The sequence below is a fragment of the Molossus molossus genome, unplaced genomic scaffold (genome assembly GCF_014108415.1).
Source record: "Molossus molossus isolate mMolMol1 unplaced genomic scaffold, mMolMol1.p scaffold_m16_p_12, whole genome shotgun sequence".
In the NCBI taxonomy this organism is placed as follows: Eukaryota; Metazoa; Chordata; class Mammalia; order Chiroptera; family Molossidae; genus Molossus; species Molossus molossus.
Genome location: NW_023425347.1, coordinates 10342089 through 10367342, shown reverse-complemented (window position 1 = coordinate 10367342; position 25254 = coordinate 10342089). Strand labels below are relative to the sequence as shown.

Below are 25254 nucleotides of genomic sequence, written 5' to 3'. Positions count from 1 at the left end.
AAGATCAGGGGAAGAAAGCAGAAACCATCTTTAGCTTCTGGTGAAGCAAAGAGTGTAGCCACACATGTGTGTCTAAGAAACAGAAGTCAAAGTGAAGGCAGAGTTGGCCTCTTCTGGGCAGACTCAGGGGTGAAGGATGCAGATCAGGAAGTGTTCAATCCTGACAAACATTAATCATCAGATGGTAACTGATTTCACCTTGGGGCTACTTAACCCCACAAGCTCTATCAGCTGTCTGGCCAACCTGGAAATCTTAGAGAGCTCCAGTCCAGTTTAAACAGCCAGCACAGGGAACCTTACAGATTCTCTGATTTGCTGCTCTTGTGTTCTCACCCTCATCCCTGTAGCCAAGCACCTCTGTTTTTGTTTTGTTTTTTTATTTTACTCCTCACCCAAGGATATGTTTTTATTGATTTTAGAGAGAGTGGAAGGACAGAAGGGGGTGGGGAAGAGAGAAAAACATCTATGTGAAAAACATCGATCGGTTGCCTCCTGTATGTGCCCTGACTGGCAATCAAACCCTCAACCTAGGTATGTGACCTGACCATGAATCGAACCCACAACCCTTTTGGTGTACGGGACAACGCTCCAACAACTGAGCCATCTGGTGGGGCTCCCCTACAGCTTAGTTTCTGCTACAAGTCCCTGCCCAGGGAGGCAGCAGAGCAAAGAAATTCCAGAAACAGGTTTTGAGCCCTAGCCAGTTTGGCTCAGCGGTTAAAGAAACAGTCCGCAGACCAAAGAGACGTGGGTTCAATTCTGGTCAAGGTCACATATCTCAGTTGCAATTCGGTCCCTGGCCCTGGTTGGGGTTGTGCAGGAGGTGGCTGGTCGATGTTTCTTTCTCGCTCTCTCTCTCTGCCCCACCCTTCCTCCCACTCTGACTGAAGATATATAGAAAAATATCCTCGAGTGAGGACTGAAAAAAAAAGAAACAGGTTTTGAAATCAGACAGCACTGACTAAAAATTCAAACTATGCTAACCTCCACTCTGCTGACCTTAGTAAAATTACTTAATCTCTCTAAACCCATTCCTTATCTGTAAAATGTGTATCTATGTCATAAGATCATTATAAGGTTTAAAAGAAATAATGAAGGTAAACCCTAGAATCTGATATTTCACGTTTAATAAAACGTTGCTACACATGCCCTATTGTTCCTCAGCTACTAGCACCCTGCATGTCTCTCCCTCCCCACTACCCCTGCCCATTAAACATGAACAGCATGGCCCACTCTCTATTGCTAACCCCTTAAAATGACCACACCTGCACTCAGCTTGCCTTCTGGGACCACCCCACTACCCAAACAAGACACTCTCATTTCTGAACCATGATCTGACTCCGCTTGCCTACAAATGTAACACCTTACACACAGAAGACAGACACAGCAATCCTTTCTAAGCATGGGTACTGAGGCCATACTGCCTGGGTTCAAAGCCCTGCTCCTTCATTTTAGTTAATATGACTTTGGTCAACCTACTTAACTTCTCTGTGCCTCAATCTCCCCATCTGTAAAATAAAGATAATAATAGAGCCCACCTCATCAGGTTATTGTGAGGATCAAGTGTACCAATAAAGCTGATATCTGTGTCTAACACATAGTAAGCAGGCCCTTTTATTTTAACTTTGAGTCCGCATAAAAGTATTTAGGCTAGAACTACTTGATTAGCTACCTATGCTATCCCATATTATCAGAGAAGCCAAACATCTTTGCTACTCTCTGACACTAGGGAAGATGAAGTACAGGCTCTCTAGAGGAAAGCCCTGATATCCTCAGCATGCTCCACAGGCCAGCACTCCCATCACACAGCAACCCAACGGAAATGCAGGTCCTCAGGCCCCAACCAGCCCCACTGAGACGGGCTCTGCATGTAACCACATTTTGTAAGTACAAGTGACCAGGGGTCCTTATTCAAATGCAGATCTGAGGTGTGGGGGTAAACCTGAAGCTCTGCTCTCCTAGGACCACACTTGGAGTAGAGGTGCCACAATGAAAAGAATACTGCAGTCCAAAGAGGAAGTGCGCCTAGACATAAGCAAATTGTCGCCCTGGCGTCTGTGAGGAACAAGGAGGAAGAAGGGCATGACTGATAACTATGGAAGAGTGTATGGCTAAGAAGACATGGCAGGAGCACCCTGGAAAATTCTTACAGGGTAGGCCCCACATTTTACACATCTTTGTTGTTCAATCTCTAGAGAATGCCTGACATAGAGGAGGTGCTTCATTGTAATCATCTGACACTACCTTTACCTCTGTGTAAAAGTTATCCTCATTTTTAACAAAAATAAAATTTTAGTTTTACAAAAACTGCAGTTGTTTTGTAGTTATATTAATTAGAGGCCCCTCCCCATCCTACCATAATATACAGGGTGTCCCAAAAAATGTATAAAGGGTGTCTGTGGATTCTATTACATTTTGAAAATGAAATGTATTTTCATAAACACTGGCTTTACAATTATTCAAAGTTCTGTATACATTCTTGGGGGGCACCCTATGTTTGATTCTATACTTCCTATATGAAGATGGCACAAGCTGTCAATGATGCAAGAGAACCATTCCTGAATTATTTCTCTTAGAAATGATGTTGGCTTTGAAATACTCAAAAGGTGGGGTGGGGTGGGGTGGGGTGGGTGGAGTGGGGACAGGAAAAGGAACTGGCAGAACACCCTCAATAAAATCATGGGCTATGTGTTTAAAGAGAATTTGCTGGTATCTTGCTGCCTTTTTCATTTCAAAAAACCAACATGTTAAAACTACATTAAGGCAACAGAAAATTACGTGCCCCGTTTCTGTAACTCCTAACCTTTTCCTAGCGACATGTTAACTAATCAGCCCCTGGAGGTCAACGCTAGGAAATAATTAGAAGTAAGAAGAAAGGGAAAACAAATGAGAGCAGAGACTAGAAAAATCATACCAACTAATCCATGAGCCCCTTAAAGTCCTTCCTGGGGAGCACAGCCTTCATTTTCTAAGACATCAGAAACAACCAGATGCCCTTGTCTTTCATCTAAGCAATCTGTCCCTCTCATCCAACAGTGCTCTTGCTCCACCACCCACCTCCACTCACACCTGTCACCAAGGTAATTAACTAAGGGAGAAAATGCACAAATATGAAACGAGATTTATCTTCCCAGTCCAGTCCCCACAACTATTATCACATTATCTAAATGTGAATGCCATATCAAACCTAAATGTGCCTGTCTTTGAAAAAGCCAAGGAGGATCAATGGCAGGTGTCCCTAAGAGAATCTGCTCTACGTCACTCTGACTCAGTAGCTATTTATAAATATAACACTGATCCACACTTACACTTCATATACTGATATGTGCACACACAAACGTGTATACAGTTTTCCGCTCTGCCCATATCTGAAAAGGTATTGGAGTGGGTAAGGAAGTCCTTGTCCTCAACTACTACAGTAATCTGATAATTTTCTACCCTTAAAAAGATACACAGCAGGAAAGCCACCATGGATTATACCTCCTTTCTGCTTCAACTACTGACAGAGCACTCATAAACAATACATGTGTTCCCCGTTTTTCAAAAGTTCACATTATGCTACCTTACTCTTACGAAAGACCTTCATTAGTACCTGTTTTATAAGAACAGGCATATAGATCAAGGGAACAGGACAGAGAACTAAGAAATCGACCTAAGCCATTATGCTCAATTAATATTTGACAAAGAAGGCAAGAGCATACAATGGACTACAGACAATATCTTCAATAAATGGTGTTGGGAAAATTGGACAGATAACATGCAAAAAAAAAAAAAAATGAAACTAGAACACCAACTTATACCATACACAAGAATAAATTCAAAATGGATAAAAGACTTAAATGCAAGTCATAAAACCATAAATATACCAGAAGACAACATAGGCACTAAAATCTCAGACATTTCACATAGCAGAATTTTCACAGATATATCTCCTAGGGCAAGAGAAACAAAGGAAAAAGCAAACACATGGGACTACATCAAACTCAAAAGCTTCTGCACAGCAGAAGGAACCATCCTCAAAATGCAAAAGGATCCCAAGGTATGAAAGAACATATTCACCAATGATATAGCTGATAAGGGGTTGATTTTCAAAATATATAAAGTACTCCTACAACTCAGCAATAAGAGGCAAACAATCCAATTAAACAATGGGCAGAGGACCTGAATGGACACTCCTCCAAAGAGAACATACAAATGGCCGAGAGACATATGAAAAAATGCTCAATGTCACTAATCATCAGAGAGCTAAAAATTAAAACAATTATGAGATATCACTTCATACCTGCCAGAATGGCTACCATCAACAAATCATCAAACAACAAGAGGTGATGAGAATGTAGAGAAAAGGGGACTCTAGTACACTGTTGGTGGGATTGCAGACTGGTGCAGCCACTATGGAAAACAATATGGTGTTACCTCAAAAAATTAATAATGGAAAATGGAACTGCCATTTGACCCAGTGATCCCACTTCTACAAATATATCCTAAGAAGCCTGAAACACCAATCAGAGCAGCACTATTTACAATGGCTAAGATCTGGAAACAACCCAAGTGTCCATCAGTAGATGAGTGGATAAAAAAGCCGTGGTACATTTACACAATGGAACGTTATGCAGCTGTAAGAAAGAGAGATCTCTTATCCTTTGAGACGGCATGGAGGGACCTGGAGAGTATTATGCTAAGCGAAATAAGCCAATCAGAGAAAAACAAATACCACATGATCTCACTTATTTGTGGAATATAATGAACAAAATAAGCTGATGAACAAAATAGACTCAAGACATAAAAAGAAGTACAGTTCAGACTGACCAACCTCAGAGGAGGGGGTTGCGTGGGAGAGAAGAGGTAACCAAAGAACTTACAATGCACGTATGTGTAACCAACGGACATAGACAACAATGCTGGGGGGGGGGGCGGGGGGTTGGGAGGAGGGTGTCTGGGGGGGGGAAAGGAGAAACATCTGTAACAAAAATAAATTAATAAAAATTGCAACAACAAAAAGCCCGGTCAGTGTGGCTCAGTGGTTGAGCATCAACCCATGCACCAAGAGGTAGCTGCTTCGATTCCCGGTCAGGGCACGCACATGCCCATGTTGTGGGCCCAGACCCCAGTGGCGGGCATTCAGAAGGCGGCCAATAGATGTTCTCTCTCGTTGGTGTTTCTACCTCTCTCTCCCTCTCCCTTCCTCTCTCTCTAAATTAAATAAAGGAAAAATATATACAAATTTAAAAATTAAAATTAAAAAGCGGTGGTACATCATTTACCCAATGGAATACTATGCAGCTGTATGAAAGAAAGATCTCTCACCCTTTGAGAGGACATGGAGGCACCTGGAGAATATTATGCTAAGTGAAATAGGTCAGTCAGAGAAAGACAAGTATCACGTGATCTCACTTATTTGTGGAATATAATGAACAAAATAGATCCAGAGACATGAAAGTAGGGAACAGACAGACAAATCTCAGAAGAAAGTGGGGCTGGGTTGCAGGAAGGGATTAACCAAAGAACTTATATGCATATATGCATAACCAATGGACACAGGCAACAATGCAGTGAAGGTGGAGCAGGAGTGGGGAGTTGAGTGTCAATGGGGAAAAAAGGAGAAACATCTGTAATACTTTTAACAATAAAGTTTAGAAAATGTCATGAGGACTTAGATGGTTTGGCTCAGCGGTTGGAATGCCAACCGCGGACCAAAGGGTCATGGGTTCGATTCCCAGTCAAGGGGCACATACCTGGGTTGCAGGTTCAATCCCTAGCCCCAGTAGGGGTTGTACAGGAGGCAACCAATCAATGATTCTCTCTCACATCAATGTTTCTATCTCTTTCTCCCTCTCCCTTCCTCTCTCTCTCTAAAAAAATCAGTAAAAATATAATTAAAAAAAAAAAAGACACATGGCTTTGAACCGTGTCTGTAAGCATCTGGGCTTTATCTTGATTTATTTTGTGCATCCGTTAGCAAATTCTGTCCTAAGATATCAGAAATGCCTAAGAGAGCTTGTAAGGGTGTTACAGTTAGCATAAAACTAAAAGTAATTCAAGTATTTGATATGATTTGATAGGTTATTTTTAGGTCTGGGAATATTCAAAACTTTTCCATATAAATTAATGGCAATTGCTTCTTAGCTTTACCCCATTTTTGCACAGAAAAGGTTTCATGGAACACCCTACTTTCAAATAACAGGATCATGGGAAAACCTATACTACAAAGACACGTTTTAAAATTTTACATCAAGCCCTGGCCAATTTGGCTCAGCGGTTGAGGGGCACATACCACAAAAAAATTAAATAAATAAATAAAAATAAAATTTTACATCAAAACACCCATTTCATAAATGTTTTTATTATTTTTTTTTTTTTAAGAGAAAGAGGAAGGGAGAGAGATAGAAACATCAACATAAGCCCGGCTGGTGTGGCTCAGTGGTTGAGTGTCAACCCATGCATCAAGGGGTCGCTGGTTCAATTCCCGGTCAGGGCACATGCCCAGTTTGTGGGTCCAATCCCCAGTGGGGGGCATGCAGGAGGCAGCCAATTGATGTTCACTCTCACTGATGTTTCTGTCTCTCCCTCTCCCTTCCAAATTTCTCTCTAAAAATCAATAAAGAAAATAATATATTTTTAAAAAAATCACTCTAAGGGTAAATTGAAAAAAAGAAAAAACATCAATGTGAGAGAGATGCATCTATCGGCTGCCTCCTGCACAACCTCCACTAGGGATCGAACCTGCAACCCAGGCATGTACCCTGACCAGGAATCAAACTGGAACCATGAGACCAGGCTGATTTTGTTTTTAAAATGGGTGTTTTAAGCCTGGCTGGTGTGGCTCAGTGGATTGAGCGTCGTCCCACGGACTGAGAGAACCCAGTTCGATTCCCAGTCAGGACACATGCCTGGGTTTCCAGCTTGATCCCCAGTAGGGGGCGTGCAGGAGGCAGCCCATCAGTGTACCTCTCACACTGGTGCTTCTATGTCTCTCTCCCTTCCTGTCTCTTTGATAAAATCAATAAAAAACATATTTAAAATAAATAAATAAAAACAAAAGCAAAGCAAGAACATTTGTTTCCCCAAACTCCAAATTTCATCTCTAAACTTTGATGAACTTTAAACCAAATAATCTTAAAGCCACAGTCCAATGCGGGGAGGACAATGCCAGACTGGCCACTGTCTCTTTAAACAAACCCCCAGGGCCCAGTAGGAACTAAGACAAATAATTCCTCTACACCAAGGAACCCTCAAATTGACTATATGGTTTACTCAAATATACAGCCTGACTTCCTGAAGTAATGATATGGTCAACTGTTTAAATGCACAGGAGGGCAAGCACTAAAGGTGGTGAGCACATAAACAAGAAGCCTTCGAGAACTACAGAAATGGCAGCTCAAACGTCATCAGTCTTAAGTCTATAAAATGAACCTGCCATTAGAACTCAGAAAGTGACCTGGAGCTTGCATTGAAATCTAGGAGCAAATAGTTGTCCTTCCTCTGTATCTCTAAATTCAAGGCTCTGCAAAGTAAATGAGACCTGTCCTCTACAGCAACCAGCACTAAATTATATGAATATTTAAGTACACTCTATAAGGATATGAAAATAATTTTCCACAACAAATAAAAATAATAGAAGAGATTCCCTTGGTATATGAGAAATATATTCCAGCAACCCCATTAATAAAGACATGCTGAGAAAAGACATTTCTGTATTTTTTGTGATGGCAAAAATCTCAAGAGCCCAAGGAACAAGGCACTCAAGAGAAATTGAAGCAACAATCCTGTACCTTGACACCATGCACATCAGAATTATCTGCGAAGCTTTTTAAAAATACCAATAGCCAGGGCACACACCAGATCAGTTACATCAGAATCTCTGGAGGTGGGCTTTCAGTGTACACCCAAGGTTGGGAACCACCAAATTAGAGATTGGTCTAAAGATAACTTCCAGGTCAGAGTTCATCTTAGCATAACTGTGGGCCCTTGATACACTGGGAAGGGGAGTCTTTGTCTAAAACTAATACCTGGCTATGATAGTGTACTATATGAGCCATTCACCTCAACCCTGGAAAAGGAGCTGGGGCACATGCACACACAGAACCCCCTCTAAAATGTAGCGTAGAAGAGGTCACTCATTCATAGGGCCTGCCTAGATGAGCAGTGTCAAAGAGGCCCCTCAATCTGTATTTTCAGGGGTACGTCCCTTGAAAAATGTACGAAACTCTGGAGACAAGTTGCAATATGAACTGACACATGGGCCCAGATGAGCAGCATTGACGAGAGCTGGCACTAGTTTCAGAACGCAACAAAGCCACCTGGTGACCACTCTTTGTGAGAGATGCACACCCTCTTAGCAAAATACACACATGGTTAAAGAAATAGGTACGTTTCCTAGCTGTTGCTCCTCTGTTGATAAAGCTGGTAAATTCACTTAATCTGAATTTTTTTAAAAAGTCCTCAATGTTTACCATTAAAATCCTTAATTTAAATCCAGCTTTAGATTGTTTTGCCTGCTTTTCTTTGAAACTCTGGCAGGAGTAGTTAGAAAATGTATTAAAAACTCCACAAGAATCAATTAGGATTTATTCAAAACATTTAAAGGCAAAATTTTACCCAAGAAATTTAAGTGAAAAGAAAAGCAAATAAATTGCACACATTTTAAAGATATTTTAAATAACAGAAGTTTAAAGCATAAATTTAGAAAAGCACAAAAAAAAACCATACAGAGATATTCCAAAATTAATATCTTTCTACAAAATGTGGCCTTTTTTTTTTTAATCCTCACCTGAGGACTTTTTGCATTTATCTTCGGATAGAGCGGGAAGGATAGAGGGAGAAAGAGAGAGGGAGAAACGTTGATGTGAGAGAGACACTGGCTACCACCCACACAACCCCAACGAAGGCCAGAGACAAACTGCAACCAAGGTATGTGCCCTTAGAGGGAACCAAATCCGGGTCTCTGGTCCACAGGCCAACACTCTAACCACTGAGCAAGATTGGCCAGGGCAGTTTTTTATTAAAGAGCACTTTTAACAACAACAGGAAACAAAACAGGAGGGAAGGAAGGAAGGAAGGATGGAAGGCAAGCCGCTAACCACTAAATTTAAGAGTGCTTGACAACATAAACTCTGAAGGCAGGCTGCCTGGATTTGAGTTCAGGCTCTGACACTATATTAAGCATAGTGCCCTTAATTGTGTCTCTGTGCTTCATCTTACCACCTATATACCAAAGGTTCTGGAGTCAGACTATAGGGTTCAAATTCAGATTTGTACACATTAGCTAAGTGAGTTCATTTAACTTCTCTGTATCTCTTTTCCTCCTCTGTCACATTGAAATAAGAATAATACTGCCCGGGCTTGGCTGGTTTTGCTCAGCGGTTAGAGCGTCGGCCCGTGAACCAGAGAGACCCAGGTTCGGTTCCTGCTGAGGGCACGTACTTCGGTGGCAGTTTGTCCCCAGCCCAGTTGGGGTCATGTGGGTGTGGCAGCCAGTCAATGTGTCTCTTTCACATCGATGTTTCTCTCTCTCTCTTCCTCCCTCTCTCCCTCCCACTCTATCTGAAGATAAATGCAAAAAGTGTCCTTGAGTGAGGATTAAAAAAAAAAAAAAAGAATAGTACTGCCGGCCAGTGTGGCTCAGTGGATTGAGCATCATCCTACGGACTGAGAGGTCCCAGTTAGATTCCTGGTCAGGGCACATGCCCAGGATGCCGCTCAAAACCCGGGGGGGGGGGGGGGGGCTTGCCGGAGGCAGCCAATCGATGTTTTCTCTCTCACACTGATGTTTCTATCTCTCTCCCTTCCTCTTTCTCTAAAAAAAAAAAAAAAAAAATCAATAAAAACATATTTAAAAAAAAGAAAAACGAATAGTACCTACCTTCTACCTGGAAAAATTGGAATCCCGGTGAACTGCTGATGGAAATATAAATAGTGCAGCCACTGTAGAAAACCGTATGGCAGTTCCTAAAAATATTAAACACAGAATTACCATATAATCCACCAATTCCACTTAAGGAACTCAAGCATATTCATACACCTGTGTTCATAGCAACATATGTACTCCCAATTGCCAAAAGGGGAACACAACCAGAATCCACTGACATATAAATGAATAAAATGTGGTACATGCATACAGTGGAATATTATTCAGCCTTAAAAAGGATGAAAATTCTGACACATGCTACAACATGGATGAATCTAGAGACATTATTCCAGTGAAATAAGACAGTCTCAGAAAGACAAACACTGTATGATTCCATGCACATGAGGTACTTAGAATAGTCAAATTCATACAGACAGAAAGTAGAACGGTGATTGCCAGGGGCTAGAAGGAGGAAGGATTGGGGAGTTAGTTTTTAATGAGTACAGAGTTTTAGTTGGAGAAAATGAAAATGTTCTGAGATGGATGGTAGTGATACTTTACACAACAAAGTGAATGTACTGAAGTCAATGAACTACACACTTAAAAATGGTTAAGACAGTAATTTTTGTGTCTTGTACACTTTACCACAATAAAATAAAAATAAATAAGAAAGAAGAGTCCCTACCTCCTAGAGATGTTGTAAGGATTAAATATACGTTATGTGTTTAGAGAGTGCCCAGCACAGAGTAAGTACTCCATAAACATTAGCTACTATCTTATTTTCCTGCCTTTGTAGCTCCTTACTGTCCCCACTACATGTTCTACGGAAACAGATCCTCACTGACTAGACTCTGATCCTTCCGCTTGGAGGTATATAGGTACCTTCTGCAATGAGACAGTTCCAGCCCTGGGCTTCCTTCTAGTATAGATGCTTCTTCATTGGAACAAAAATCCCACTGAAATTGGATAAAGAAGAAGAAAGCACCTAATTTTTGCAGTCTTCACACAAAAACTAAAATGTCCACATTTTTTTTTAAAAAAAAACAACTGCTTTTATTGTCTTTATTTGCTAAATGGTGTGTTAATAATTTTGCCTCAAAAATAGGTTCCTACACTAATGCTATCATATAGGTCTGAAAGTGGAAGAGAAGTCCCCCTGATATTCATAAATACTCTTTCACTTTTTATCACAACCAAGACTATTTTACTTCTTTCCTTGATCATTTTAAAAAAACTTTTATTATAAAAATTTCCAAATATAAACAAAAGTAGAGAGCTCAATTAGCTTTGCTGTATCCAACTTAATAACCAACGTTAACCTTTCTGACTCTACCTAGTACTCTACCTTCCACCCCCAAAAAATTAGCATAAAGACACCATATAACAGCGACCATTGAAGTAACAATCATCATCATCACTATTTTTCGTTACTTTAGAAGTTCTTTATTGACATTTTCTTACCTTCCTTTCAATTATTCAAGGTTATTATAAGGAAGTTGTCTGACATGAATTAGTTTCCTGAGAAATATTAGTTCTCCATAGACTACCACCTTATCCTACTCTCCAAGTAACAGACACCCCACCCACACACGTGCATATACACACACACATACACATATCCTTCTCCATTCTTTGCCCCTTACCTTCCTAAACACTGGTCCTTGCTCCCTTTGTGTCCCTTCTGTCTCCTAAGCCAGAGATCCCAAACATAAATGCCTGATCACAAATCAAATCACCTAGAAGATCCTAGATTTAAGGACAAATATAAAAAGTAGATAAATTGAAGTGATAACTGTATTAGGGTACCAATCCCTATATTAAAAATTAAAAACATACTCAATCTAGTGCCTGTACATAATATTATTTAACAGAAACATCAGGCTAGATACTGCATTGTAAAATGTCACAAACAAATTCCTACACAGGTCATTCCTTTGTGCTCACGCACACATTTATATTTTAAACATTAAACACTTTTTGATCATACGAGAAGTTTCATAAGCTGTGAGATCCATTTCCTTGCAATCCTTTCACCACTGGAAAATTGTCACCTCTTATTTGTTTTAAAAGCAATTCTAATCACCAATCGATCATACTCTTGGCTCATTCAGTTCAGCATACAAAACTGCTCAAATTTCTCCCACTAAAATAAAAAGCACCCCCTCTCTTAATGACTTCATCCAGCCATAGCCCACTCTGTATTGCCTCATCTCTACATTTCTCAAGAAGTCACTGAAGCTTAAACATTAAACACTTCTTGTTTCATTTTCTCATCGATTCACATCTCCACCCAATGAATTCTAGGTTCTGCTGCAACTTCTTTCAGTAGTGTCACCAATGGCCTCCCATTTACTCAATCCACTGGCCACTTTTCAGTGCTCATCTTACTTGAACTCTCGGTAGCATTAGATACTATTGGTCACATCCTCCTAGAAACTGTCTTTCCTCAGTTTTAATGTCCTCTCTTCTGGCCTGTCTCACACCTCTCTGAACATTCCTACTTAGTCTCCTTCAAGACCCACATCCTCCAGTCATCCCTGATGGGCCAGTGACCCCAGAGTTCCATCTATGGCCCTGCTCTCTTCTCCTTTTACTATATAGTCTTGCTTGGTCCATCTATTTGTGAACATCACTGACTTCAATTACCAGTTATACACCATAGTCTTTCAAATCTCTGTATTTCCAACTCCAGTCTCCACCTGGGTGTCCCTCAGGCACATTAAACTCAACATATCCAAAATCTAATACTACCTCATACATTCACTACACAGGTGAATGCTACCACCTCCTAATTACTCAATCCAGAAAATTGGAAGGCATCCTTTAGTTCTCTCTCTCTCTCATTCTTCATATTCAATCAGTTTTCAGGCTATATTGCTTCTAAATCCCAAAACTCTAGGATTTGTGCCTCCCTCTCCATCTCTTCCACTGCTGCTACTTCAGGCCTTGATCATTTCTCGCCTAGATTTCTGCAATACAACACAAATGCAGTTCTCCATCTCCAATCAACACATCTGGCTCTGATTAGCTCTCTAGACTACTGTCAAAATGATCTAAAATATAAGTTTTATAAGGTCACTCTTCTGTTTAAAACTCATCAAAAAAATCTAAAATCTTTTATCTTTGTAAGGCATTTCCTAAATATCTGACCTACCTCACGATTCACCATCAACACCTCCCTATAAATATCAGACATGCAGAAGCACATGTCCATGCAACCATAGCTCCCTCAGCCAAGGAAAGCACTCCCATTCTCTTTGCTTGGTTAACTCCTCATCCTGACAATCCCCCTGAGAAAACATATCTGACTTGAATTTTCCATGTTAAGTAACTCTCCATTCTGCTCCCACCACACTGTGTACTCATCAAAGCACTGAGCACAGCACCTGTGTACCTATGCAGCACTGACCATCCAACTTATAGTTTTTTGTTATACTTGTTGACTTATGGGTCTCTCCCACTAGAATATACACTATTTGGAGGAAAGAAATCTATCTTATTATACTTTCCATGTACAACAACTACTACATATTTGCAAAATTGACAAATGATATTCATAAGAAAGGTTTATTGTTGTTGTTCCTTTTCTTTTCTTTTTTTTGACCCTCACCTGAGGATATTTTTCCATTAACTTTTCTGAGATAGAGTGGAAGAGAGGGAGGGTGAGAGAGAGGAACATCAGTTTGAGAGAGACACATCAATTGATTGACTCCCACATGACCCTGACCAGGGCCAGAGATCAAATCTATAACCAAGCTACATGCCCTTGACCAGGAATCAAATCTGTGACTCTTTGGTCCATGGGCCAACACTCTAACCTCTTAGCCAAACTGGCCAAGACAGAAAGTCTTATTTGTTAGCAACTATATTCAATATGTAATTCTAAGAATAAAAATGATAGACAAATCTCTCACTAAATATAAGTATCAGAGATAAGAAATATTATGTTTTGTAATGGAAACCTCAGACTTTGTTTTCTTAAAAATTATATAAGTCAAAAAGTCAATGGTGCAGAGCCCTCCTTTCAAACAGCCAATCTTGGTCTCTTGAGCCTGATTAACTTCACTGGCCTTGCCCTAATGATTCTCTGAGACCCTCACCTCACCACAAAGTTGTGCAAGCGCCCAGCAGTTGACAGCTTGACTTAGTATACTCTGGGACATTTGTTGAGTGGCCCCAGACCCAGCACAGGCACCAAGTTTAAACCTATATAGATCTAGTGAATACCACGCGTTCCTACCTGGTTACTCACTCAGAACCTATCTGATGCAACTTGAGAATCACCAGGGGCTCTTTCAGTGACAGAGATTAACCAGCAAGTAAAGGTAGACAGAGGTAGATCTCAAGGTTCCTTGGGACTTTTGCTAACCTGCCTCCAGGCCTGGTGCTAGTAAAAGCTGACCTTGGTGCACAGTTTAATCCTTCCTACACACACCCAGGCCCAGAAGAGGCAGCCACACACTGTGGATCACTAAACAGGTTGCCCAGGGCCAGTCACAGGCAGTGTCTGACATTGGCCTGCACCAGAGTACCTCCCAAGAGCCCCAAAACCAACACACCCAGTGACCAGCTTCAAACAACATCAAAGCAGGATCCAACTAGCTTCACAAATGGCATCTCCAAAAGGAGATCCCAACAGGCACAAGACCCTGCTGAGGCAAATTCCACACCTTGTGGTCAGCACCTGCACAGTGGCTTGTAAACTGTATTCATAATTGATCCCCACAGTCAGCCAGCCTAAGAGTAGGCACCACGAACAAATGGGCCAATAGCAAACAAGACTCAATCATAACAGGAAGGCACATAACCCACACAAGAGACATTCCAGGAGCACCAAGTTCAGGTGAACAAGGACACTGTTCCACTGGGTGCCACAGGACACCTACTATACAAGGCCATCCTTCCAAGACTGGGAGTCATAGAAAATCTACCTAATTCATAGAAAAAAAACACAAAGGCAGCCAAAATGGGGAGAAAAAGAAAACTTCCCCAAATGAAAGCACAGGAGAAATTTCCAGAAAAAGAGCTAAATGAAATGGAGGCAAGCCATTTACCAGATATAGAGTACAAAAAATTGTTAAGATGCTCAAGGAACTTAGTGAGAACTACGACACCATAAAGAAGGACACAAAAACATTAAAAAAGAACCAGTCAGAAATGAAGAATACAATATCTGAAATAAAGACTACACTAAAAAGGAATAAACAGTAGGTTGGATGAAGCAGAGAACTGAATCAGCAATTTGGAAGATAAGGTAACAGAACATACCCAATCATAGAAGCAAAAAATAAAATAAAATAATTTCTAAATGGGGATAGTAGAGAGACCTTTGGGGCGATGTGAAGTGCACCAACATCCTCACCATAAGGAAACCAGGAGAAGGGAGCAAGCAAGGGATCAAGACTTTAATTTGAAGAAATAATGACTGAAAACTTCCCTAACCTGGTGAAAAACAACAACACAGAAGTCAAGGAAGCACAGAGAGTCCAAACAAGATGAACCCAAAGAGGCCAAAAATGCCAAAAGCGAAAGACAAAAAGAGAATCTTAAAAGCATCAAGAGTAAGACAGTTACCTAAGCTCCCAAAAGATTTTCAGCTGACTTTTGAACAGAAACATTTCAGGCCAGAAGGGATTGGTGTGAAATGTCCAAAGTGATAAAAAGCAAGGACCTACAACCAATACTACTTTACCCAGCAAGAATATTATTCTAAATTTAAGAAGAAATAAAGAGCTTCCCAGACAAGAAAAAGCTTTAAAGAATTCATTACCATCAAATCAGTATTACAAGAAATGTTAAAGGTTCTTTTTGAAGAAGGAGGGGTGAGAGGGGAACATAGTTAAAATAATAAAATGGGAATACAATATGTACCTATCAATGCTCACTTTAAATATAAATGACTTAAATGCTCCAATCAAAAGACAGAGTAGCTGAATGGACAAGAAAACAAGACCCATATATATGCTATCTAATAGAGACCCACCTCAGAACAAAAGATACACGAAGACTACAAGTAAAGAGATAAAAAAAGATATTTCATGCAAATGGAAAGCAAAAAAAACAAAAACAAACGAAGAAAGCTAGAGTAGTAATACTTGCATGTAACAAAATACACTTTTAAACAAAGGCTATATTAGAGACAAACAAAGATACTACATAGTGATAAAAGGAGCAAGCCAACAAGAGAATATACTATAACCCTCATGAACATTTATACACCCAACATAGGACTACCTGAAAATATAAAGCAAATCTTGATGGACAGAAGGGAGAGATGGACAGTAATACAGTAATAGTAGGGGATTTTAACACCCCACTGACATCAGTGGATAAATCTTCCAAATAAAAAAATCAACAAGGAAACAGTGGCCTTAAATGACACACTAGATAAAATGGATTTAATTGATATCTTCAGAGCATTTCACCCCAAAGCCGCAGAATACACATTCAGTTAAAGTGTACATAGAACAGCCCTGGCCAGTTTGGCTCAACCGAGAGACCCAGGATCGGTTCCCACTAGGGGCATGTACCTCACTTGCAGTTTGTCCCAGGCCCTGGTTGGGTCGTGTGGGTGGCAACCACTCAATGTGTCCGTTTCGCATTGATGTTTCTCTCTCTCTTCCTCTCCTTTCCTTCCACTCTTATCTGAACAAATAAATGGAAAAATGTCCTTGGGTGAGGACAAAAAAAAAAAAGGATACATGGAACATTTTCTAGGATAAACCAAATGACAGAATGCAAAATAAGTCTCAATAAATTTTAAAACATTTAAATGATATTAAGCATCTTCTCTGACCATAATGGTATGAAGAAAAAAAAAAAATAGAAAAACGCACAAAGACATGGAGACTACATAACATATTATTAAACTATGGATGGGTTGGCAATGAGATCAATATAGAAATCAAAGGATACCTTGAAACAAATGAAAATGAGGACACAACAACCCAAAATCTATGGGACACAGTGAAAATAATCCTAAGAGGGAAATCTATAGTATTAAAGGCCTACCTGAGGAAAAAAAAAAAAAAAAACCAAGAAAAATCTCAAACTATCTAACTTCACACTTACAGGACCTAGAAAAAGAATAACAAACAAAGCCCAAAGTGAGTAGATGAAAAGAAAAAATAAAGATCAGAGTAGAAATAAACAAAGTAGAGTTTTAAAAGACAATACAAAAAGTCAGTGAAACCAAGAGCTGGTTCTTTGAAAAGATAAACATGATCGACAAACATTTAATTAGACTCAACAAGAAATAAAGAGGGAAGACCCAAATAAACAGAATCAGAACTGAAAGAGAAGAAGTAACAACTGACACTAAAAATATACAAAGGGCCTGGTCGGATTGGCTCAGCAGTTAGGGCGTCAGCCCAGTCGGTCCAGAAAAACCCGGGTTTGGTTCCCGCTAAGGGGCACATTCCTCAGTTGCAGTTTGCCCCCGGCTTTGGCTGAGGTCGTGTGGGTGGCAGCCAGTCAATGTGTCTCTTTACATTGATGTTTCCCTCCCTCCCTCCCTTCCCTCCCACTCTATCTGAAGATAAATGCAAAAAAAAAAAAAAAAAAAAAAATGTCCTCAGGTGAGGATTAAAATAAATAAATAAATAAAATACAAAGGAAGGTAAGAAAATATTACGAACAACAATATGACAACATGTTGGAAATCTGGAAGAAATAAATAAATTCCTAGAAACACACACTCTTCCAAAACTGACTGAATCAGAAAGAATCAGAAAATCTGAATAAACTGATTACAACTAAAAAAATTAAAGCAGTAATAAAAATAACTCCAAACAAACAAAAGTCCTGGACCAGATGGCTTCACAGAAGAATTTTACCAAACATTCCAAGATACATTAACACCAATCCTTTTCTAATTATTCCAAAATATTCAAGAGGAGGGAAGACTTCCAAGTTCATTTTATGAGGCCAGCATTATCCTAATTCCGAAACCAGATAAAGACACTACAAAGAAAGAAAATTATAGGCCAATATCCCTGATGAACATAAATGCTAAAATCTTCAACAAATGTTGTAAAGATAAACCCAAAGTCGAATTTTCTGTAGTTTTAAAATATGTTATATGCAGCAAGCTACTTTTTTTTCCAAAATAATTTCATGTGTAAAAACACCATTATTTAATACCAATCTTTAAACTCTTATAATTTTCTAACTAGCTTCTAAAAAGTACCCAACAGCCCAGCAGGTGTGGTGCAGTGGTTGAACATCAACCCATGCACGAACAAGTTGCTGGTCCAATTCCCAGTCAGAGCACATGCCCAGGTTGTGGTCCAAATCCCTAGTGGGGGGCATGCAGTATATGGTCAATCAATATTTTCTCTCATTGATGTTTCTCTCTCTCCCCCTCCCTTCCTATCTCTCTAAAACTAATAAAGAAAAAATAAAAAAAAATGTTTTAATTAAATAAAATAAAAATTTGTTAAATAAAATACCCAAGCATTAAAAAAATATATTATCCCTTCTGTTTTGGATTTCCCAATAGAAGAATTCAAAATTCAAGAGTAACTCCTTCTCCTTCTGCTTAAATCTGGAATGTGATTTGTGTTATATATTAAATGTCATCAAAATATTTTATTAAAATCTTCTTACATTTTTAAGAGTAATTCAGTTAGCACTGTTAAAATAAACAAACCATCAAAATTCTTCCAGTCTACGTGCATGTCAATTGTGAAGAAAAGGTAGCAAATGGGGCAAGCACACTCTTTACAATATTAATATTGATAAACATTTTATAAGTCAACTTAGAATAAATGACTGTGATGCTTTGGCTAACTCCATGGGATTTAAAATAATGAATGATATTGATGTGAATGTCAATTATGTCATTTCAGGCTATCTAATATAACTGTCAAAATTTATCCTTACACATTTTTTATCCTCACCCGAGGATATGTTTACTGGTTTTACAAAGACAGAAAGAAAGATATCAATTGGTTGTCTCCTGTACACACCCCTACTGGTGATCGAACCCACAACTTTATGGTGTTCAGGACAATGCTCCAACCAATTGAACCACCAGCCAGAGCTATCCTTGTACATTTAAATGTAAGTAAAATATCTATATCTATTAGGAAAAGTTATTTATTATAATGTAAGGGAAAAGCAATATTATTACCTATGGACACCATATAGATCATTTTACAGTATACAACTTTAAAATACTAAATAGTTTGTTTCTGTGGAAGAGATCAAACTTATTGGAGGCTTACTTAAGTCTATAATAACAGTCCAAGAATCCATCTGAACTCTGAACTCTTCCTACACGTAGCTCAAAGAACTGTAAGTATATATGAGTTACCACAGCCATAAAATTAGCACAATTTGATGACAGAGTAAACAGACTCCATAATAACTGTGTTGCTTAAAATCTGAGGCAGTGAAGCAATGGCACAGACTAACAAGTAGCTCTTTTCTCTCATCTGTGTATTAAAAAGCCAATAGAAGAGTATTTTTCTTTCTCTATCTTTTAAAAGTATGTTCTTCAACTCCATGGAGGAAAACGTAAGCTATATAATTACAGGGACTTTCATTTGCTCCTGCCCCACTCCCACATATCACTTGTACCTAGAACAGTATTCCACAACAGACCTACAGGAGAATCAGGCTACAATGTATATTGACAACCACAGGTTATGACTATGTCCTGGAATGGATACCATCAGATTCTGGAGTGTCAGAAAATGTACTGGTGAGAAGAATTCAGAGCACAGGAGAGAAGGTCAACTGGGCCCTCAACAGGCAAACAATGAGGCATCATAAGAAGTTGCTACAAACTATTGACCAGGAACCAAAAGAAGACAGCAAGAACTCAAGACAGATGATGGTACAAGATGTAACAGACAACCAAGGGGCTCTCAGCACAAATGGAAATGCAAGCCTTGGTGAACAAAATCTCTGTTACCCAGGCATAATTGTGACATTGCCAATGAGCAGTAAAAAAGAATATTGTCGATACAGTGACACCTCCCTGATAAATATAAGGAGGGCTCTGGGAGCAAGGCAGAATGGATGGAAGAAAATACAAGAAACGGGTAGGAAAAAGGAAAATATTACAGGAGAACCAAACAGATACCCATAATTGAGAAAGTAAATATTCTAATAAGCAGGGGGCTCTATAGGCTCATTTCTATCCTATTCTCTGCCTTCAGTGGAGTGAACAGCTTTATGTTTTCAAAAATGGGGCCACAAAGCACCTACTAAAGAGGGGACTGGAGCCACAGGAGGCTGGGGTACACTCTTCATCTTAAAGAATTCCCCACCTATACTAATGGTGTTTTTATTTTCTGGAAGAGGTTTCCACCTAACCTTTTATATAAACAAAGTTATTTCTGATACAAAAATTGTGGCATACTATAAGGTCCTCCAAGGAAGGAAATAACATTGACAGAAAGTAGGTCGACCCTAGAAGATTCTTTGTCTGGGAGGGAGGATAACTAGCAGGTGGAGAAAGCATGTAGGAACAGAAGACTGAAGATTCCCTTTCGGAGGCTTGCACCATGCCATGAGCCAGGCTAACTGTAGGAACAGGAAGAACAAGAGGAAGTAGCTAAAGGAAAAATGGCTCCTTTTAGGTACCAAGAAGGGAATAAAGATAGGGAGAAGAAACACTAAAGCTGGGAAGGGACAGGCTTTGGGCAGGATTTAGAACATTTAGTAGGCTGTTCTGAGAACCAGAAAAGGATGCCAATGAGTATAACTCCCTGCTTTCAAATCCTCTACTATCCCATTCCACCATTTCCTTTTCATTTACACCACTGCTGCCTCTGATATGTCTACAGCAAATGATTGCAGCCCAGTTCCCCATGAAGCTATCTGAGTAGTCACCTTAGGCAAAGGAAATACCTTAGGCTCAATATGCAAAATCAAATATGAATATATGCCACAGGTCTCTACTAAACGTAGGAAGTGTTCTTCTTTGCCTTGGAAAGAATCAACACAAAACCAAATTTATCTTCCCAAGTAATAAAAGATATTGTCAGTCTCTGTACCTAGAGACACCTGCTTGCCAGAGCTTAGCAGACAGCTCTCTACAAGTTACTGGGTGAGACCATGCTCTGCGCTCTGGAGACAGTGTCAGACCCAGAGGCCACAAGCACAGCTTTTCTTCCCAAGTTTGGTCTGACAAGATCTAGGTTTCCCCACTCAGGGACAATGGGGAAATGTCAAAAGACACCCAGAAGGTGTCTATGACTCCAAAAATTTTGAAGTAGTATCCAAATTAATTTGTATAATTATGTATATACTTAATATACATAATATAAATGTAATATATTATATTATACAAAATTATGTATCTATTTAAACTTAAACACATTTATATACATATACTTATTTTCTATACAGAGTGACAGAGGGTAAGATCACAGGTAGGGAAAATCACTTTATAGTCTGAAGAGAAGTTTTACTTGCTTAATGCCTTTACAATAAGTACTGTAAATTACTATCAGTGAACACAGTCAGATTATAATTCTATTTATTAACAAGGGAAAAGGTGTCCTTATTAAAAATAATTAATCCAATGTTCTCTCTAAACTGCAGCCTGCAGAAATTACAGTGTGTCTAGGAAAGTATAGTGTCTAGAAATCAAGTATTTAGTGCGAGAGAAACAAAAAATAATTTAGCCTGGGGAAGAAGACATATGAGAAGGGCAGAGCTATCATAGTATCTGAAATGTTACCATGCAAAAGGAGGGATAGATGTGTTCTTAGCCTGTGGATGAGACCACGAACGGAAAGGAGAGAGAAAAATATAAGTACAAAAGTTCCATACACCAATTTTCTTAATAAGGGCAAACAACTGGAGTAAAGAAGCCCTATGAAAAGAAGCAGCACCCTGAGACTGTTAGGAATTCCAGAGAATGATGGGTGAGGGATGCCTCTATTAGGACAGCTTGGGGCAACTGCTCCCTGGGGTGCATAGCTCACTGCAACCACACAGCCCCTATCACTACAAAAGCTATTTAAACACTGCCAAAATGGCTTGTAGCATTGAGAAAGATAGGCATTCCTTCCTACCTGCCCTAAAGCTCCTGATGCCGAACTGCTAAAGGAAAATAAAACAAAATAGCAGTCTTCCCTAAACAGAAAAACTGTACTTACCATGCAGCTTTAAATTCAAAGAATAACTATGAACATCTACTATGTACGAAGATTAGTAACCCTTGATGGTCCTCCATGCCCTCCCACAGATTTAAAGAGTTTATCAAAAGTAGTTAAGAACAGGCCCTAGCCGGTTTGGATCAGCGGTTAGAGCATTGGCCTGCAGTCCAGAGAGACCTGGGTTCGATTCCAGCAAAAGGCATGTACCTCGGTTGCAGTTTGTCCCTGGCTCTGGTTGGGTAGTGCAGGAGATACCCACTTGATGTGTCCCTTTCACGTTGATGTTTCTCTCTCTCTCTCCTTCCCACTCTATCTGAACAAAATATGGAAAAATGTCCTCGGGTGAGGATAAAAAAAAAAAAGTAGTTAAGAAGAGGATTTTGCTAATAGATATAGCACACATTAAAAATTTTTTTTTTTTTTTTTTTTTATCCTCACCCGCGGACATTTTTCCATTTTTTGTTCAGGTAGAGTGGGAGGGAGAGAGAGGAACAGAGAGAGAGAAACATCGATGCGAAAGGAACACATCGAGTGGCTGCCACCCGCACGACCGACCAGGGCCGGGGCAAACTGCAACCGAGGTACGTGCCCTTAGCGGGAACCGAACCCGGGTCTCTCTGGACCGCAGGCCGACGCTCTAACCGCTGAGCCAAAACGGCCAGGGCAACACATTAAAAATTTTTGTCAGAGGATTTAAAATGTCTATTCTCTTCCAGAACCAAACCCCATCTTTTTCATTAACACAGTCCTCATGTTCTCATACCCAATGTTTCTCCTCTCAGAGTCTCTCTGAATATTCCCTTCCTTCTCTTGTCCTTCCCGTTAATGATTCCATCAGGCATTTCCTAGGCATGGCTCCTATTAACCTCTGATTCTTGTACCTGATATTTCTCACCTCTGACTGCTCCCCCCACCTCAAATAAATCACATTCCCCTCAACCTCTTTTCCCCTTCAGTTCTTCAATGTCTTTTTCTCTATCATATCACATTTCTCGAAAAAGAAATCTACATTTGCTGCCTGCCTTCCTGTTCCCACTTTTCCTCCTTGCTGCCTTTCTCAGGGCCTGGTACACAGGAAATGCTCAATACATGATGCTACAGGCACGTTTATTAAGAAAATTCTAAAGATCACAATACACAGATGCAGGTATGTCAAGTGGAGAAGCTGATTTGGGGTGGAGATGAAGAATAAAGTTTTGTATTGTATTGTATTGGTATTGTATTTCCTTTACCCAGCAAGGGCATCTTTTATTTATTTTTATTTATTTATTTATTTATTTTTGTTACAGATGTTTCTCCTTTTCCCCCCCACTGATACGCCCCTCCCTCTCCCTCCCTGCCTGGTCCCTAGCTTTGTTGTATATCCACTGTTTCATGCATACGTGCATATAAATTCTGTGGTTTACCTCTCCCCCCTCAACCCGTCTTCTGGGGATTATCAGTCTGTACCCCACTTCCACTTCTCTGGGACTACCCCATTCCTCAGACTGTTATGTTCATTATATTCCACAAATAAGCGAGATCATATGATACTTGTCTATCTCTGTTTTACTTGTTTTGCTTAGGATAATACTTTCCAGGTCCCTTCATGTCCTCTCAAAGGATAAGAGATCTTTCTTTCTTACAGCTGCAAAGTACTCCATTGTGTATGTGTACCACCGCTTTTTTATCCATTCGTCTACTGATGGACACCTGGGCTCTTTCCAGATCTTAGCTATTGTAAATAGTGCTGCTACGACCATGGGGGTATATATATATTCTTTCTAATTGGTGTTTCAGGCTTCTTAGGGTATTACTAGAAGTGGAATCACTGGGTCCGATGGCAGTTCAATTTTTAATATTTTGAGGTAACACCTCAAAATGGCTGCACCAGTCCGCATTCCTACCAGCAGTGCACTAGAATCCCATTTTTTCCACACCGTCGCCAACATTTTAATGATTTATTGATGGCAGCCATTCTGACAGGAGTGAGGTGATACCTCACGGTTGTTTTAATTTGCATCTCTCTGATGATTAGTGATGTTGAGCATTTCTTCATATGTCTCTTAGCCATTTATATGTCCTGTTTGGAGAGGTGTCTATTTAGTTCCTCTGCCTATTTTTTAATTGGATTCTTTGTCTTCCTTTTGTTGAGTTGAATGAGTACTCTATATATTTTGGAAATTAACCCCTTATCTGATGTATCGTTGGCAATAATGCTCTCGCATAGACTGGGTTGCCTTTTCATTTTGGTGGTTGTTTCTTTTGTTGTGTAGAAGCTTTTGAGTTAGATGGAGTCCCATGTGTTCATTTTTCCTTTGTTTCTGTTGCCTTAGGTGATGTATCAGTGAAAATTCTGCTGCGTATGATGTCTGAAATTTTGTTGCCTACAGTTTCTTCTAGGATTTTTATGGATTCATGAGTCACATTTAAGTCTTTTATCCATTTTGAGTTTATTCTTGTGTATGGTGTAAGTTGGTGGTCGAGTTTCATTTTTTTGCATGTAGCTGTCCAAATTTCCCAATACCATTTATTAAAGAGGCTGTCTTTACTCCATTGTATGCCCTTGCCCCCTTTGTGAAATATTAATTGAGTATATTGTCTTGGGACCATTTATGGGTTCTCTATTCTGTTCCATTGATCGATCGGCCTGTTCCTGTGCCATTACCAGGCTGTTTTGATTATAGTGGCTTTGCAGTATAACCTAAAATCTGGTAATGTGATCCCTCCAACTTTGTTCTTCTTTTTCAAGATTGCTGTGGCTCTTCAGGGTCTTTTTTGGTTCCATATAAACTTTTCAAGTATTTGTTCTAATTCTGTGAAGTATGTCGTTGGTATTTTGATGGGGATTGCATTGAATCTATAGATTGCTTTGGGTAGTATGGACATTTTAATGATGTTAAGTCTTCCAATTCATGAACAAGGTATGTGCTTCCACTTTTTTATGTCTTCCTCTATTTCTTTTTTCAATGTCCTGTAGTTTTGTGTGAATAGGTCCTTTATTTCTTTGGTTACGTTTATTCCTAGGTAGCTTAAATTTTTTACTGAAATGGTAAATGGGATTTTTTTTTAGTTTCTCTTTCTGTGAGTTCATCATTGGTGTCTAAGAATACCGTTGATTTCTTGACATTAATTTTGTATCCTGCTACTTTGCCAAATTCATTTATTAAGGCTAGTAAATTTTTCATAAAGTTTTTGGGGTTTTCTGCGTATAGTATCATGTCATCTGCGAATAATGACAATTTCACTTCCTCCTTTCCAATTTGGATGCCTTTTATTTTTCTTCCTATCTAATTGCTGTGGCTAAGACTT

At 39.5% G+C, this 25254-nt stretch overlaps 1 protein-coding gene across 9 annotated transcripts in view; it reads right to left on the bottom strand.

The window, feature by feature from the left end:
* FARS2 (phenylalanyl-tRNA synthetase 2, mitochondrial) overlaps positions 1 to 25254 on the bottom strand; it is a 540850-nt gene that overhangs the window by 503333 nt on the left and 12263 nt on the right. For 8 of the 9 annotated variants that reach the window (XM_036257564.1, XM_036257555.1, XM_036257556.1 and 5 more), the window contains exons 2-3: positions 11491 to 11593; positions 9863 to 9948 (exon numbers count right to left, since the gene is read on the bottom strand). The gene's annotated coding sequence lies outside the window, so the exon portion shown is untranslated. Of the gene's footprint in view, positions 1 to 9862; positions 9949 to 10729; positions 10804 to 11490; positions 11594 to 25254 lie in introns of those variants that run through there. The other variant, XM_036257563.1, reaches the window with a different exon arrangement.